Source organism: Homalodisca vitripennis, chromosome 6 (genome assembly GCF_021130785.1).
Source record: "Homalodisca vitripennis isolate AUS2020 chromosome 6, UT_GWSS_2.1, whole genome shotgun sequence".
NCBI classification, from domain to species: domain Eukaryota; kingdom Metazoa; phylum Arthropoda; class Insecta; order Hemiptera; family Cicadellidae; genus Homalodisca; species Homalodisca vitripennis.
Genome location: NC_060212.1, coordinates 40,368,491 through 40,385,556, shown reverse-complemented (window position 1 = coordinate 40,385,556; position 17,066 = coordinate 40,368,491).

The following is a 17,066-nucleotide window of genomic DNA, read 5'->3' as shown; positions in this document are numbered from 1 at the left end:
ATCTATACTAAAGGTGTGGCATTTTTTAACTTATGTTTGATGATGACAATGATGTATTCAATGAATGAATTATTATTTCAGCTAATTCGAGATTAAAATTTTGTTGCGGTGCCAATATTTTAGATACAGAATACTAATATTAAATTTGTCAAGTCATTATTAGTCAGCGAGTAGTGATGGCCAAATTGTTTGTAAATGTATAAAATTTTGGAACGAGTTAAGGAAATGTAAGAATTGAAAGGACGACCAAGAGCTAGACCGGTGGAGATAACAGGTATGTGGTGACCGACTTGTTTGGTTATTAACATAAATATTATATAATAGTGTGTCGTTCCAAAATTACAGTCGAGTGTTGGGCGGAAATCTTCATTTCAACCCGATAGGAACAATGTTAAACCTGATGATCTTTTTACTGCCGAATTTGTGATCGTAGGTTATGGTAGGTGTTTCATCTTTAAGACTTCATACACATCCAAACATCTTTTGTTTTTCCATGTATTTCAAAGTAAAATATCATAACAATAAATAAAATATAATACACACATGAACAAACAAATACCATATATTTGTATATAATATTATAGATTATAATACATTCTAGCTTCTTATAGTAGAATTTCCATCGATTGTAACCGAATGCTTAACCGTACTGGTAGCGTTGTTACACTGTATTCTAGTCTAGAAGTAACCAATTATTTTTTAGAAACAATGAATGTATTATTATTGAAGGCTTTTTCTACATTAATATAATTTTGATTTATGGTAAGGAATATTTCAAGCTAACTGATCAAATTAATAGCTTTTGCAAATTTTATCGACTTTCCTAGGAATTGAACACTCCTCTTTATCAGTGAGCGGTAGATACGGTAAATTTTAAGTGTAAATATCAACACACTGCATTTTTAAACTTTTTGAAATTTTATCAGTTTTAAGTATTAATTAACTAACATAGAGCTCTGAATTTAGTAAAATTAAGTCATACTTTCTCATGAATAAATCAATATACTCCTAAACGGATACAAAATAGTAGTATAAAATACTCCTAAAGATACTATGTGGACTGATTCAATGGGGAAAATTATTTTTATTCCATCATACTCATAATTGGGTTTCTTTGACAAGAGGATAAACATTCTTCTAATTTTGTAGTAAAAACTAAATTTTTGCCAATGTTTTATAGAAAATATCGCTTTGAAACGGGTTTATAAGTTGATAATGATATAATGAGAACAGCAGTGGAGTGTATCAACGAATAAGGTTAAAGTAACATTCTTGACTACATATTACAAAATATTTCAGCTTTAAATATGGGAATCACACGAATACGGAGATTTTCATTTTTATTGTTTAAAAATGATATAAAATGATATTAGCTACAGAGATAGGGACTGGTAGGAATTAGCAACTTGAATAAATTAAGTTAAGAAAAGTCAACACAGGTGTGACAGTCTTGAGTTGTGATGATTAAATTTGACATCTCGTGTGGGTTGGTCTATCCGAGGTCGTACATTTTCCTGGATGATCTCTCCTGTTATTAGTGCGTTCCCAGAGGGACAATAAGCTGTTAAGATCGCTCTCATGATAACACCCAGGTCTGTAATTTAGCTATAAACCTCGTTTCAGAAAATCCATTCTTCCTACTCACTTTTAATTTCTCTGTAGATGACTATCATTGAAACTTGCCGTTTTGGATTGAATTTAAAACGTTTTAATCTACTAAAATGTTGAACTCTTTAGGTAAAGTTTGAAGAGTCATATTTAATTAAAATAGACAGTGAAAACTTTCCGGTTTGGATCGCATTAAAACTTTGCTAATACTACTGAAATGTTGAAGTGTTTCAGGCATCCTTTGGAGAGCCACAAAGATTTCAAAGTGATATTGTATTACAGGGAACTCAGTTCTACATCGGTTGATTGGAAATTGCGTAGCGAGACTGAAATGTATGATGATCATGACATTACCTATGTAACCCCGAGAGGTATGTGAGGCGTGTAATACATAGGTCTTATCTTTGTTTGTTCTACAGCTCTTTAACATTAAATACAATCTAACTAAATCTGAACTGCTAATCATTTTGAATATATCTAATGGATATACAGTGTGAGTTAAAAATATGGACACACATTATTTAGAGTTTGATGGATATAGATAGAGGGATGGAACTCCGTAGTGAAATCTTAGTCATTGTTACAACTTTGCCCATTTGTCCAAATTTTAGGTGGGAGGGCTCAAAATTTTTTAATATAAAGACACATTAAGTGTCCTCATTTCAAAGGACTTTCACAGAAGAACAGTGGAAACTGGAGCTATCTATCTAAACCCAGTATAAAATGGCAGCTCATTGATATTAATTAAACATTCAATGTGACAAATCATCAACATCCACATTTAGAAGGTAAATGACTTCAATAGACAACCAGTTTCCTTACAAACTCAATTCTGTTACAGCTTTTACCTGCTGCGGGGGGTTGCAGGTCAGACCTTGCTTACAATATAAGTTTTAAGGACATTCGGTATAATGTTCGGTTTTTGGTTAGGAGTTAAAAAAAGTTAAGTCATGTTTTTGTGGCACATTATGTTGAAAATAGAGTGTTTAAGTGAATAAGAGCGTATTATGAACCTGATATGCGAAGAAAAAGAAAAGGAGACCGCATGAAATTATATGATGAAATAAGGAATTTATTTAATAAAACTTAAACTCAAAATAGAAACCCTGTATCTAAATCAGGAGTTCAAGAAACAATCCATCATTTCCGGGAACCAGGACTTTGAGACCGCCCCAAACCTGGACGACAATTATCGGCTAAAAACGAAGCGTTGTCACTTGATTTTCTATTGTAAAAGATCCTCATACCTCAACAAGAAATATTTCTCAAATATTAGGCACAAAATTTCAAACATCAGTAATCTGGAACATCAGTTTGTAGTTTTACATGAAAGTGGGTACAAAGTTCTTTTATTTCACGAGCTAAGTGAGGGTGACTTTTATCGTCGAGTAGAACTTTGTGAAATAATGATAATAATGGAATTATATTAAATAACTATAAAAATTATAATTATAATAATAAATATAATGCTAATTATCTAGATAAATATTAACAGTTAAGACGTAATACTAAGATATTGATAAGATTTTTTATATATAGACAATACTTATACAGCGCTTATTTAGAAACGAAGAATCACGCTTAATTCTAAATCTGCGGATAAAGACTTTCCACGTGATACATTTACATATTTTTTTATTATGTTAGGTTCGATAATAGAGTTAGCTTTCCATTGTAAATTTCGTTTCTGTATGTATGTGTAGGCTAAAATAAACTGGTTTTAATATGTTACAAGTTACATCATATACGACTGTATAGTAAGCATCTAAAGACTTCAATTTCAAACTTATAGATGACATTGTTCTTGAGACGTATTGTCACTTGATACTTTAACTTTTCATGCATTAAATTGTGTTTTAAATACGAGTTAAATTTACAAACATAAAATGATGTATGTGATTTGTTATTTAAGCTACATGTGTTAATATTCTATGTCATAAAACTCACATGATTGTACGCAATGTGTTTATATATTTACTTTTTCTGCTGTTTTCACGTCCCAATAATGGTTACATATTAGAATAATGTTAAATCCTTTGCTAATACTCAGCAAAATCCCATGGACATCGACATGAAACAGCCATGTGGACACCCAAACAGCCACCATCATCGAACTCAGTGATACTTTCACATGTAACTCTTAGATACACAATTTCCTGTTGAACATGTTACAGAGGAAAGTATGCTGCATATTCAGTCCAAACTTTGATTGCAGTTTCATATTATGGGATTCCATGTTTCACGTATATATCACTCTTAGATACACAATTTCCTGTTGAACATGTTACAGAGGAAAGTATGCTGCATATTCAGTCCAAACTTTGATTGCAGTTTCATATTATGGGATTCCATGTTTCACGTATATATCACTCTTAGATACACAATTTCCTGTTGAACATGTTAAAGAGGAAAGTATGCTGCATATTCAGTCCAAACTTTGATTGCAGTTTTATATTATGGGATTCCATGTTTGATGTATATATCACTCATAGAAACACAATTTACCTTTGAAGGTGTATTCAATTGAACATGCTGCATGTTTAGTTCAAACTTTCATTAAGTTACTTCCCAGGTCGTTTATTGTGAACATAAAATATTTAGTTTTATTTTATGGGAATCTACGCACGAAGCATGTAACTTTTAGATGCACTATTTCTTGTTTAAGATGAAATAAAGTGAAGATGTAGCATGTTTCAGTCCAAACGTCGACTGACGTCTCACCAATTATTAGGATGTGAACTAAAAGTGTTAGTTTTATTTTATTATTATTGGTTTGTATTTTATTATATTTGCATTATTGGTTGCGTTAAACCTAGCCAATAAATAAAGGGTTTTAGTAACTTTTATAATACAAATAAAATCTAAACTTAAAATTAAATTGTACTATTTAATGAACTCAGTATAAGTAAAATGTAATCGTAATCTCTTAACCTTAAAAGATACATTATCACGAAATGATAAAAGTTTAAAACGTGAAGTAACCAGCCATTATTGGAGGCAGGAATTTGCCTAAGAGCTCACGGTAGCAAAACAAATGGTTAAACTTTAAGTAATCGGAAACTTAACTATTCACGTTGTTGCGAAAATACTTTCCAGGTTTTCATTGGATAAATGAAGGTCTTAGTATTCCTACTTTCAACTTTAAAATTTTAAAGGGAAAACTTCTATTCAAAAAGAATGTCTAACTCACATTATAAAGACTCTGGCTTATATGGTAATGGTTGTTTTGTTTTTATATTCAATAATTAAAAATACATATTAGACCAAGTGCATGGGTTTCACTAATTTACGAATAGCCCAATAATTAAAATTTCAACTTTAAATAGGAATTAAAGAGAAAATTCTTATTTTTTACCGCGTTTACGGGAGAATTAATCAATGTGGTTGAGCAAAATTGGTTAATAGTTTAATAATTTAAACTTTAAAAATCACTCATTTCTACTTGGCATTGAATAGTAAAAATAGTACAATGAATGAAAAGTGATAGAACCAAGAGAACCATTATGGTTGTAGTCAGTAAGGACCGAATTTCGTGAAAGTTTAGCCACTAATTCAGATAACGGAAAAATATAAAAAGCTGATAACACAAGGTGAGCCACAGTCTGAGATATATTTATATAAAGTTGAAATACCCGATGAATCATAATGGCGTCTGGTCTTTAGGAAGGGGTGGAACTGTGATTTGCTATTGCAAGAGCAACGGTGATAAAATCCATATTTTTTAAGTTTTTGAGTTTTAAAATATAAAAGGAGCCATGTAACAAGTTATATTTCTTTGTGTAGGAGTTATGACACTTTAAAGTTAAGCACACCGGTCATTATTACTGCATAGATTGAATACAGGTATAACTTCTATTGCGGTGGTCTTTCCTGCAAACTTCTCAGAACCTGTGGGTCTACTATAATCCTGCTGTTCGAAATTGATGTAATATATTGGACTCTGTTATATTTGAGATATCGTTTCTCTCAGGATTGAGGTTAGCAGGGGTCACTCTGGTACATCGTCCTTCACTGATTAACACAATGTATTTCAATGTGATCCTGATGTGTCATTGTGTATAATGTGAAACAATAATCAGAATTGGTAACAGTCTAGTTTTATTTTTTAAGATTTAAGATACTATTGTGCTTTTGATATGTAAGATTTATAGATCACTGACCACATTTGCCGTGAATGTATGTTAAATAAAACAACAAAACTCAAACACTTACATTTGACGAATTTTGATAGGTTTCAATTTATAAACGTGTATCTTACACGAAAAACTCTGCAATCTATAATGAAAAAATGTATAAGATTATACAAGTATTTTATACAATCGTCGTAAAGCAGATACCAATTTGTTATATTTTTATAATTTTAAAAGAAGCATTTCCTGTATAATAACCGATATTTCGTCTGGTGAGAAAATTACGATAGGAAATAACCTTACAGATTCGATAATGCATTCCTTTCGACTGCTATTATTCAAGAAATTACGGTTTCAGTTTTGAATTAGAACCGTAGAAAGTAGTAATAATATATTTAGTAATTACTTTATCTTTAAGAAGCATGATGTTTAAAGAAGTTAAGTTGTTCTTGTTAACGAATTTAGATATTTGGTTTTATGTCTGATCCTGTGATATTTTTTTAAATATGACTAAAAACCTTAACGCATAATAGAAAATGAATTATTTTTATAATAATATAATATAATCCATAATTCTACACACACACACACACACACACACACACACACACACACACACACACACACACACACACACACACATATATATATATATATATATATATATATATATATATATACTTATATAGTTATAATATTAAAATAAACCGTTGAATATTTAAACATTAAATACGTTTCCGACAAAACTGTGTGAATAAATTTGAATGAGACATAAAATGTATAAATAGTGTAATAAAAATGTTGCATATATATTTAAACCCCGTGCTCCAACTGGTACTGTAAATATATGCAACACCTAGTTGCTGTGTATTATACGTCTTTAGTCGTCATGGTAGCAATAATCACACGAATTAAGTAAAGTACATGAAAAGTAAGTAAATTTTTTCTATATTTTTATAGAAAGTAAACATACACTGGTATAAGTATTGTTTTAGCTGTCAGCGATCAATAAAAGGTACTCACACACAATCTCATTTAAGTTTGATTAAACTTGAAGTGAAGCTTTGATCAGTGATGCTTGTGGAACGGAAATCTACTTTCACTTTGTTGGATGAAAACAAGAACAGTGAATAACTTTCGCATAAGGTGCTTTTAAATAAAGCGTTTAATAATGAATACACTGTTTTTGAACACGAAACATACAGGTGATGAAAATTCGCATTTATTTACTAATACTGTTATGCTGAGCGTTAGGAAAGCCTATAGCCAGAAGATCTTGAAAATTTTCATTTGTGTCTGCATGTCTGTCCACATGATGTTTTGAAAACGAACCGATCTGTAAATTTAATATTTATCTTGAAGCTTTATTTCTACATAAGAAACATCTAGTTCTATGTTGAACATGTCCAACCGTGAGATTTAGCTTATCGTTAGCAAAGCCTATAACTTATCTTGAGAGATAATTGAACTATAAACTTTAATTTATGTATGTGTTTTATCACTAAGGTTTCTGGAATAATTTCTCCTTTGTGGTGTCCACTTCCAAGTACTTCCATTAGGAAATCTCAAAGAAAAGATTTGACCTATGAAGTTGAAATATTGATAAAACTTTATTTCTACATATATAACAACGGGTTCGATGATAGTGCTTGTCTATCGATTTAATTTCGCTAGGCGTGCTTGAAATGTAATACTCAGTACTGTGAAAAAATCTGTTTTGTGTGCCTGAGGGCTGTACAATGTATGTAGACTTATTATAATGCATAGAACCTTGTCGAAGGCTTTTAAGTTCAATGCGGTTTTTGTTAACTGTATTAAGTTACATTTATATTTAATGTTATATTTGTTACATCTAATTCAATTATTCGAATGGGAATCGTGAGTTCTCTTAAGTTTTGTAAATTTATAAATTAGTAAATAATTTATTCGTCATAGATACACACATGTACGTACGCAATCAGTACACAGAAACATTCATACGGAATAATATATCACTAACAATTTATTCATGCTACACATTGTCTTAGCATCGATGAAAATCATAAACAATGTATATGTAATTGACTTGTTTTCATCACAAGAATACATTTCTTCTGGTTATCCTAAAAAAACACCTATATTGGTGAATGTCAAAATCTACAGTTGCCATGATAGAATCATATAGCATCAAAAAGAAAAGATTTTACAAGAAGATAATTGATTTTAATAGTCCATCTGATCTCAAATAGTTTGATAAGAGTTAAAGGGAAGGGTGCTTTATTAACAGTATTAAAATTCATGAACGGCGTGAGATGTGTTTAGAGTGTCCCCTTAAGTTTGAGTTGCCAGTGGTGCGGGTACGGCGGTTATCACGAGATAACCAAATCAAGCAGAGACGATCGCGACTGCTATTTGGATGGGTGACATCTGTGCGATCGTCCTTGAAAGCAGTACGCCTGTCTAGCCGTAGTGTGGCGGTTTGACAGTCACCTCTCAGTCGTAGGTCTCCAGATTAAGTGTTGTATCGGAAATCTTTGCGCTAGCTTCTGCTTGCAAAAAAACATCCTATATTTTTCTTGGGGTTAAGCGTTAAAGTACAGCACTTCAGTAATATCAATCCAAACTATTTCCTGTCTCAGACATTTTTACTTATTTAAAACTTTCCTGTCTAATAATAAAAATGTAATAAGTAAAAACACTCATTAATTTTATCTTCTTCTTGTCAATCCAATTCCCAATTAACACTTGGGAAAACTTCTCTGAAACACTCTTGAATAATGGTCCACTTGTTTTAGGAATAAAGCTGTTTAAGATTTAGTCGGATCTAAGTCTCTAAGATAAATCTACTTGGAAAACTTTCTATCCGAACTTTCACATTTTATCAATTTATTTTGCATAATTTTTTTCAAAACTCATATCCTCTTAAATATTTGGACGATTTTCATATCAAATTGTAATATCGTAGTCCCCTTATTAAATTAGATCTCATGCATGTTGTCTCTTATTCCAGTAAGACAGAAGACAAAGCAAATATTTATTCCATAGTCCTTGGAAAGTTTATTAATTCTGGCATCCTATATAAAAGTGTTTAAAGTGAGTCGTATGTTATTATAATTGTAATTGGGTTTTAAAAAGCACGTGTACATTTTAAGATGAAAACAATTTCAAGATTATTATACAATTCCGATAAATCGTAAAAATTACCGTATTTTTACAAAACCAACTTCGTTCTAAATTTAATGAATGAGTACGTAAATACCCTTTGGAAGCAAACTGTTACAATTCATTTCATAAATTAATTATATATATATATTATATATATATATATATATATATATAAAATGTGTCAATTAAGCGAAGCATTATTATTTGGCCACTGAAATGGAAGGTGACATTGTCAGGGATTCCGGGAGCTCTCTAGCGCCTTGGGGAGGAAAATCGGCTCAGGCGGTGAATAATGTAGTGCCCATTCTTCTGCCGCTTACTGACAGCTTCTTGCTATTCTCCGAAGTGACTTCACTACTAAATTCTAGCGTTCCAGATGTGAATAAGTAATTAAATAAGTATAAAGTACAATATAGTACAGTATATCATTGCTTCGAAAACATGGCAGTGTCCAAGCTTTTCTTTGCCTAATATATTAAAATACACAAATAGTAGGTAATATTTAATGTTAACAAAAAATCCTATATAAATTAATATATTATTTTAATAAATAAATTAATTTATTGATTAGAAGTATTTTGTAATTCAGGTGTATTTTGAGAAGTATCTTTTCATAGTATTATCTTTGGAAATAAATATTTATTGGATCTCATTTCATATAGACGATCTTAAGGATAATGTGTGTTGACTAAAGCTATTTAGCATTATTAATAATGTTCAGCGACTAATGTTTTCTTCTGCCTTATTTCTAATTATATATGATCAGAATAATATAGCATGACAGTAATAACTAAACAATAAATGGTCTAAGATACTGCTCTCAATCAACTGCAATCCATGTGAACAATACGCCTCTGTCAATATAACACATGGATAACTGCATTACAGCTGTAACGGACTGTTGAGTCTTCCTCGTGATTTCTTTTTTTAAGAATGCGATTGATGTTGGATAATATATCTTCTACATTTGAAATATCTCCATTATTTCTATAGTGACATGGATCTTCATCATTGTACCACCTACGTTATATGAGGAATTTTTATATACAATTATATTTTAAGTTAAAAGGATTTATTTCAAATGTTTTATACAATTGGAAATTTTAACCATTACGTTCCATCCTCTTCTGCATGTGTAAAAAAGAACTTAAGACATTAAAAACTAAAAAACCTGTTAACCTTTTGAGTTATATATTTGTGATTCTGCACATGTATAAGTTAACACGTTCTAAAAGTATATTATAAAAACTGTTAGAGCTATAAAAAAAAACAAACAAATATTGTAACCCCATATCATATATAAGGAATTTAATTTTATTTTTCCATCAAATTTCAGAACGAGGTGTGCTTAAAAGTGGGTGTTCTGGGTTAAAATAAAACATGCACGAATTTAAAGCCCTAGTAAAATACTAATTTTAATTAGGATTTTAAAAAATTACTGTTTTAAATGGCTGACAAACAACATTTCCTCTTATTATAAAAATGGCATGTCACAAAATTATATTAATTAAACCTACCCCTTTTTCATTATTCTGGATTTAGAAAAAATGGAAATAAATAAATTATTTGGAAAGGAAAGTGTACATAATTTTAAATACCTAATAGGTTTTTATCCTCGTTAAAAAGAAAAGTTTTTGAGTGAGGACTCATAAGTAGTTGTATGATTTATTTATCCAGTATTGTTGCTAGATTATAGTACCTACATATAAAAACAAGTTATGTCCTGCAATTAGAGCTATACGATTAATGTTTCTTGTGTTAAGGTATTACATATCTGAAAATGTTCAGATTTAAACCCAGTATCTCCAGGTTCTGCATATCTTTGTTACTTATATTTGATGGAAATATTTTAAATTGATTATATATAATCTGAAGAATGAGCTTTTTTTTTGTTCTTCGTGACTCTAATCATGATGTTATTGTGATTTTCACGCTTTCATGACTTTTGAAAACAGTGTTTCACTTAGGGTTTTACAATCTAAATTTTGGAACTTATCTTTAAGTTTACATGTATTCAATCTGTAATAACCCAAACTACAGGACAAATAAAAACAAACTTGACATCTGAGAGGGAAAATAAAAGTCATGATAAATCATGTTATAGCAAATTTTATCTTGCTATTATAGTGAAACCCACGTGCTACCACAAAATCAAATTCAGTTACTAAAATGGTTACGCTCAAGATTTCACTCATATTATTGTTATTGTCATGATGTTATTTTGTCAAATAACAAAGAGTAATAGCTGTACAGCGTAGATTTCTTACCGAATATATAAAATATCTTCCAATTATAACACCAATTTACATTTTTGTAAAAGAGCTCTTATTGGAATGTGTATTTACAGGTTTCCCGGAAGTTATGGCGCCAAGGAAATTAAGATTTTGATGGTAGTTAACAAATAAGAATACCACGTCATTTTTTTCGAGCTTTACTGTCAGCATATAGTTTAGTAATACTAACATTATTCCAATGGACGCAGGAAAGAAAGTTCTTTGGAAACGATTACTCGGAAAACGATACAGAATAATTCAATAAATTATAAAGAAACTGAAGAAAGCACGCTCCAACGGCCACTCATAAAACTGCCATTTATGAAAAATAACACAATAGTAATAAACTATCCTTAATTGTTCGGTTATCACTCACAGTTAAATTACTGGTTTTGAGCAGTTTATATATATAAAATATTTAAGCAAATGACGGACAAGTTTTCTTTTAAAGAACTCTAGAGGAAGACAAGTTATTTAGACTAAAATAGTTTTTGTCTACATTTGTGGCGAAGTAAACTGCACAGTTAGGAGCAAAGTACTATGCAAAACCCTTGATCGCATTCATGATCTGCTGTTCAAGCCTAAAATTACATGTTTTATGTCAATAAATCAACCAGTAAATCTCGAGTGTTTGGCCCTTTTTTCTCGGATAAAATAATCGTACTTTGTATCTTGACACGTCGGAACATTGATTCCTGTTTGGACGAATTTAGTAGGTAATAATATCAGGTTTTGCTGATTCTGTGTATCTTCATTTTATCCTATAAATTGACATTTTTATAAATAAATATAATTTTAAATAATTTGTTGTTTAAAATCTGTTATAAACCATAAACGTTATAGGGTCGGTAGAAATATTACACACATTAGCTATCGCTGTGTTTAAAATCGTACTCGAAACACATCCAGAGTATCTGGTAAGCAATAGGAAAAATGGTACTGGACAACTCAAAGTAACGTAACAGCAGTGATATTGCATGTCAACTAAACCACTATTTCGAATAAAAACACAGAATTCTCACATAGTCCCTAAGACGAAACATGTAAAACAAGTTTATTGATACTTGTAGCAATAAATCAACTGGGTAGGACAAACGGAAGCGAGACAAGAAGTGCGTCACTCAAACCAAAGAGAATCAAAACGGCGGAAATGGTGAGAGGAGGGCGGACAGGACAGTGACAGTTTTTAGTTTTGTATATCCTTTGGTAATAATAATTCATGCATTCGGAGTGGAATGATTGATAATTGATAATTTCCTTATAATTATAGTAATCCTTATAACTGTATAAAGCCAATTTTAAGGAACTTCATTTCAAAATTAAAAGGATTTTGTTCGTTTCAAGGCTTAATTCTTACACACGTTAAAAACATAATTTTTTGTAGACCACAAATCTAATATGTTTTTTTAACCACTTTGAAACAACACCAAAATATTTCACAACTCTAGAGTAATATGTATTCGTATATGCTAAAATTTAAAAATTGCACTTTAATTTTACATTTGTTTTTTTAATGTAAAAATCTAATGGAAATAATGGGAAAGGGTTCAATAAATTTAATTTGGTAGGGTTGCATTTTCTTTCTTTCCTTTGCTTATACATCTAATACGCGTAGTTCCGATTATATTTAGAATCATCTTACCAGACTGTTCTCATATATACAGGTTATCCGTAAGCTATTTCTCTAACAAAGCTTTCTAGATGCACACAATGTACTAATCACATAAATTATGTTTACATGCTAATTTATAATCCACATATATATTTGTATTGAAATGATTAATTTTTTAAAACAAATAAAACGTAAAACAGTTACAACCACAACAACTGTAATTTCACAGCGCTATCTTACGGCCAGACCTAATACAGACTTGACCCAGCATAACAGTCCTAAGCCTCAGTTAACAGCTGCTAGCTAGTAACCTCAGTGGGGCATTTAAATTTGAATTGTCTTCAGACTTGTGGCATATGGATTTGCTGACAGAATTACGAGATTACACGCTAGATTGTATTAAGGGGAATCCAGTCCAAATTTTCAAGAAAGGGACGCCTGTGACTCAGTTTACAACTATTACTCTGGACAGAAAATTTTGCATTTCAATAAAACAATATTTGTAATGTTTAAAAAGTAATTTACTCATACTCAAAGTATATAAAGTCAAGCTTGGCAAAATATGAGAATTTTTAGTTTTGTTTATATTAACACTTTTTTAACATCTCGGAGTGTTCTTCCTTTGTGTCACCAAAGTATTATAAGGAGGACACAGATTCTGAAGGGAAATTAAGGACGATACCCAAGAATACTTTTAATAAGAATTGTTTACAGTGGAACACATTTACAAAATTTTTAAAATGTCATCTAAAAATGCCACGTCAAAGTGTTTAATTGATCTTACAAATATTTAATTTGACTTTATTTCAAAGCTTTAGTCTATACATTTTATAACAAATACTACATTCCGAATTCCCACAGCAATAAATCAGATAGCGTAATATGAAACTGAACTTTGGTAGTTTTCATAACTTTAATCTAAGAAAGTAATTTGTCTCTGTCAATATAACTTATTGTCCGCTGCGACACAACTGTAACAGACTGCTGTCTCAACTTTGCGACCTCATATTGAGAATGTGATTGTTGTTGGGATATTAATCTTCAATATGGCATGACCTTGAATATATAATTCTACTTAAAACGCTAATATGTAGTTTGGAAATTAGCCATTGCTATAATTAACATACAGTTGAAATTTGGATAGCCAATGGACATTCTTTAAGACCTTTTAACTAACATTATTTTTGTATGTTTTCATTTTAGTTATTAAATTTCAAATACAAAAAATAGATCAATTTACTAAAATCCATAGCAATGTGATATGGATCTGTAACCGAGATGTGGCGGTTTCGATTCTGGAGAATGTCAATAAATAATTTGCAAATCGATTTGTACCTTTTTAACTTAAAAATGCACAAAGCAATAAAGAACAATGACATTGCTAAAGAAACCCCTTAAACATCTTCTGCGTTCTTGATTTTCAGCACATATTCTAAAAGGTAATAAAACCATTCTGGTCAGATATTGGATCCTGCACAAAAGAGTCCGGCGAAAGGAGGCCAATGTCTTCACAAGCTCTCTTCATTTCTCATTTGAATTTCTGAAGCAAAAGATGGTGTGGCAGGTTTGGCTAACCTCCAAACTATCGTAAGGATTTTTGGTACCTAATTGCTGAATGGAATGACAAAAACTAAATTTTAAACAATGCAAGAAACATGGTGCCAAATATAACAAAATTAATTCCAGACTTACAATACCACATCAAATTCTCCCAATTAAATTCAAAATAGCAATTAAAAATATGGAAAAATGAGTCTTTTATATTTATAAATCTAGTTTGTTGGTATCAATAAATTTATATAGTTATCATATAACCATGTTAGCATGCTTTTATATAAGTTTTCAATTTAGAAATTAAAATGAATGATATAATAAGGAATGCATTGTATTAAGCGTTAAACCAATACTGGCGTCGTACATTTATTCATGGCAATTTTTCACGGATTTTGAGTTCCTTTTTTGTAAAACTTTGTAACGAATCAGCGAGCGATAGACCTGGTTTGTCTATCATGAATCCAGCATCAGATTATTAGAAAAGCCTGGATGCCTGGGTGATACAGCTCCAGCCAATCACGATGAAGCTCCGCTCCCTTTACTAATTTGTGTAAATGTTAGATGTTTTGTATCCTGCCAGATTTGATTTTAAATTTGTTTACTGTGGCTGAAAATACTGTGTATTATTTGTTTCAATTTGCTACAAGAATTTAACAAGCGAAGCTGAAATGTCTGAGGTAATTGATATGTTCGCACTTTTTCGATGCGGAGTAAGCTACAAATGTTAATAATAAGAGTACAGCTATTTTAATTTCCAGCAACATTTAACTGTACGTATGGTTTCTTTATTCTTCCTTAATAAAAATATGCAGGGTGAGGCAGACCACCCGTACAGTACGTATAGCGGAAAAACCAAACGAGGTAGATTAGTCGTAACAACTACAACCCCCCTATTTCCACCCCAAATAATTTGGAGAAATTATTTTGAAATCTCTAAAAACTCCCCAAAAGGGTAGTTTTGGGGGTTAGGGTTGGTGTTTGGAAAATTTTCAAAAGTAAAGGTATGTTGAGTTACACCTCATTTTAAAGGTATTTCTTCACTAAATATTTTGATGCAAAAAGTTTTAACCTATCTTGCCTATTATGTATAGGATACACCAAAACGTTAAAAAATCTGGGGTTTGTGGGTAAATTTATTGCAACTACCTGCACAAATGAAGAGAGACGATATTTTGATTCAAAACTCATGATGAGACGACTTAATGAAAAAATATCATAAAATTCCACCGTGCCCAAAAATTTACACATTTTAAAAATACATATAATTTTGAAATACTTAACATCCCCAATCTAAAAAAAAAATCGTATAGCAACCTAGGTTTGTTTTATACATAATTAGAAATGTATTTAAAAAATTAACATTTTCTACATTAATTGTTTGTCTCTATCCCAATGGTTTAAACCTGTAGTACAAAGATAGATATTTTAATACTTTTACTAAGTTAGTTTGCATTATATCAAAACCCAATAAAAACAAATGGAAAACAAGTTGGACTTATAAGCTTAATTTTTTTTTAATAACGTAGTAAAAAAAAAATCAGGAATTTCTTTCAGTGTAAAATGTTTTTAAAAGCAATCTAACCGTGGTGTTCATGTTTGACTCAAATTAAACTAAAAGAATTACATATAGAACATTTGATCCAAATTTTGCATAAAATAAGCTGTAGTCTCATAAAAGGTGTCTCTGATGGTTAGTGCTATTGACAAGGCGATTGTAACGGTCTGGTACACCAAGGAGGAGATTATGTCAAAGACTGTCAGAACCACGCCACATAGTATCTGGTCTCCCACAATGCATATTCCTCAACATGACATCAACAAAATGAAAACTAAATATATATATTTAGTTAAATTATATATAAAATCGCGGCATTTATATTACACCGATAGTAAAATTTTACTGGACACAAACATAAATGCAGTATATAATATTAGTTGTGATCTTGACTGCTAAACTAAAATGGTTCATAGCTGCAAACAGGTTTTGACCATGACCAATCAAAGCAAATAATAATGAATCATTTATTTATTACGTTTTTAGCTATTAATACATTTTTATTAAAAAGGTTAGGGCAACTTCTCGTCTTGATTATTAATATGATTAAAAGTAAGGTCTGTATGAAGTAACAAAAAATTATACATTTTGGCTGAAGAAGAGGGCTCATACTTATGACAGGATAGTAATACTCGTAACTTAGTGTTAGAAACGTGTTGTTAATAATAGAGTAGTCCGCCCCAAAATAGATGGTCCTTTATTTTATGAAAGATTACAGATCCGTCTCAACACCACGAAGCAGCTGATGAGCAGCAGCAATATGACATGCATAACCTCAAATGTTCTCCAACTCTTTTATTGCGACCTGTTTTTTTCTAAAATATTTGGTTTACCGGAAAACACGACGAGGGTTTATATATCTTGAAATATCGCTTTAACATCTTAAAATGGGGGGGGGTGGGGGGGGGGGGGGGTGGGGGGGGGGGGGGGTGGGGGGGGGGGGGGGTGGGGGGGGGGGGGGGTGGGGGGGGGGGGGGGTGGGGGGGGGAAATTTTATTATTGAGTGATCTAAGTATGAAAATGCATTTGTGTAACACTTTAATCAGGAGTTGTTATGAAAAGCAGAGTTTGTTACTTTGAGGAACGCTGTTGAACCAATAAAGAACATTTTTATTTATTTAATTTTGTGTTTGTTGATTTGCCGCTCCTGGCCCAACACTTTATTGTTGACCAGATGTAAGTGAAACATT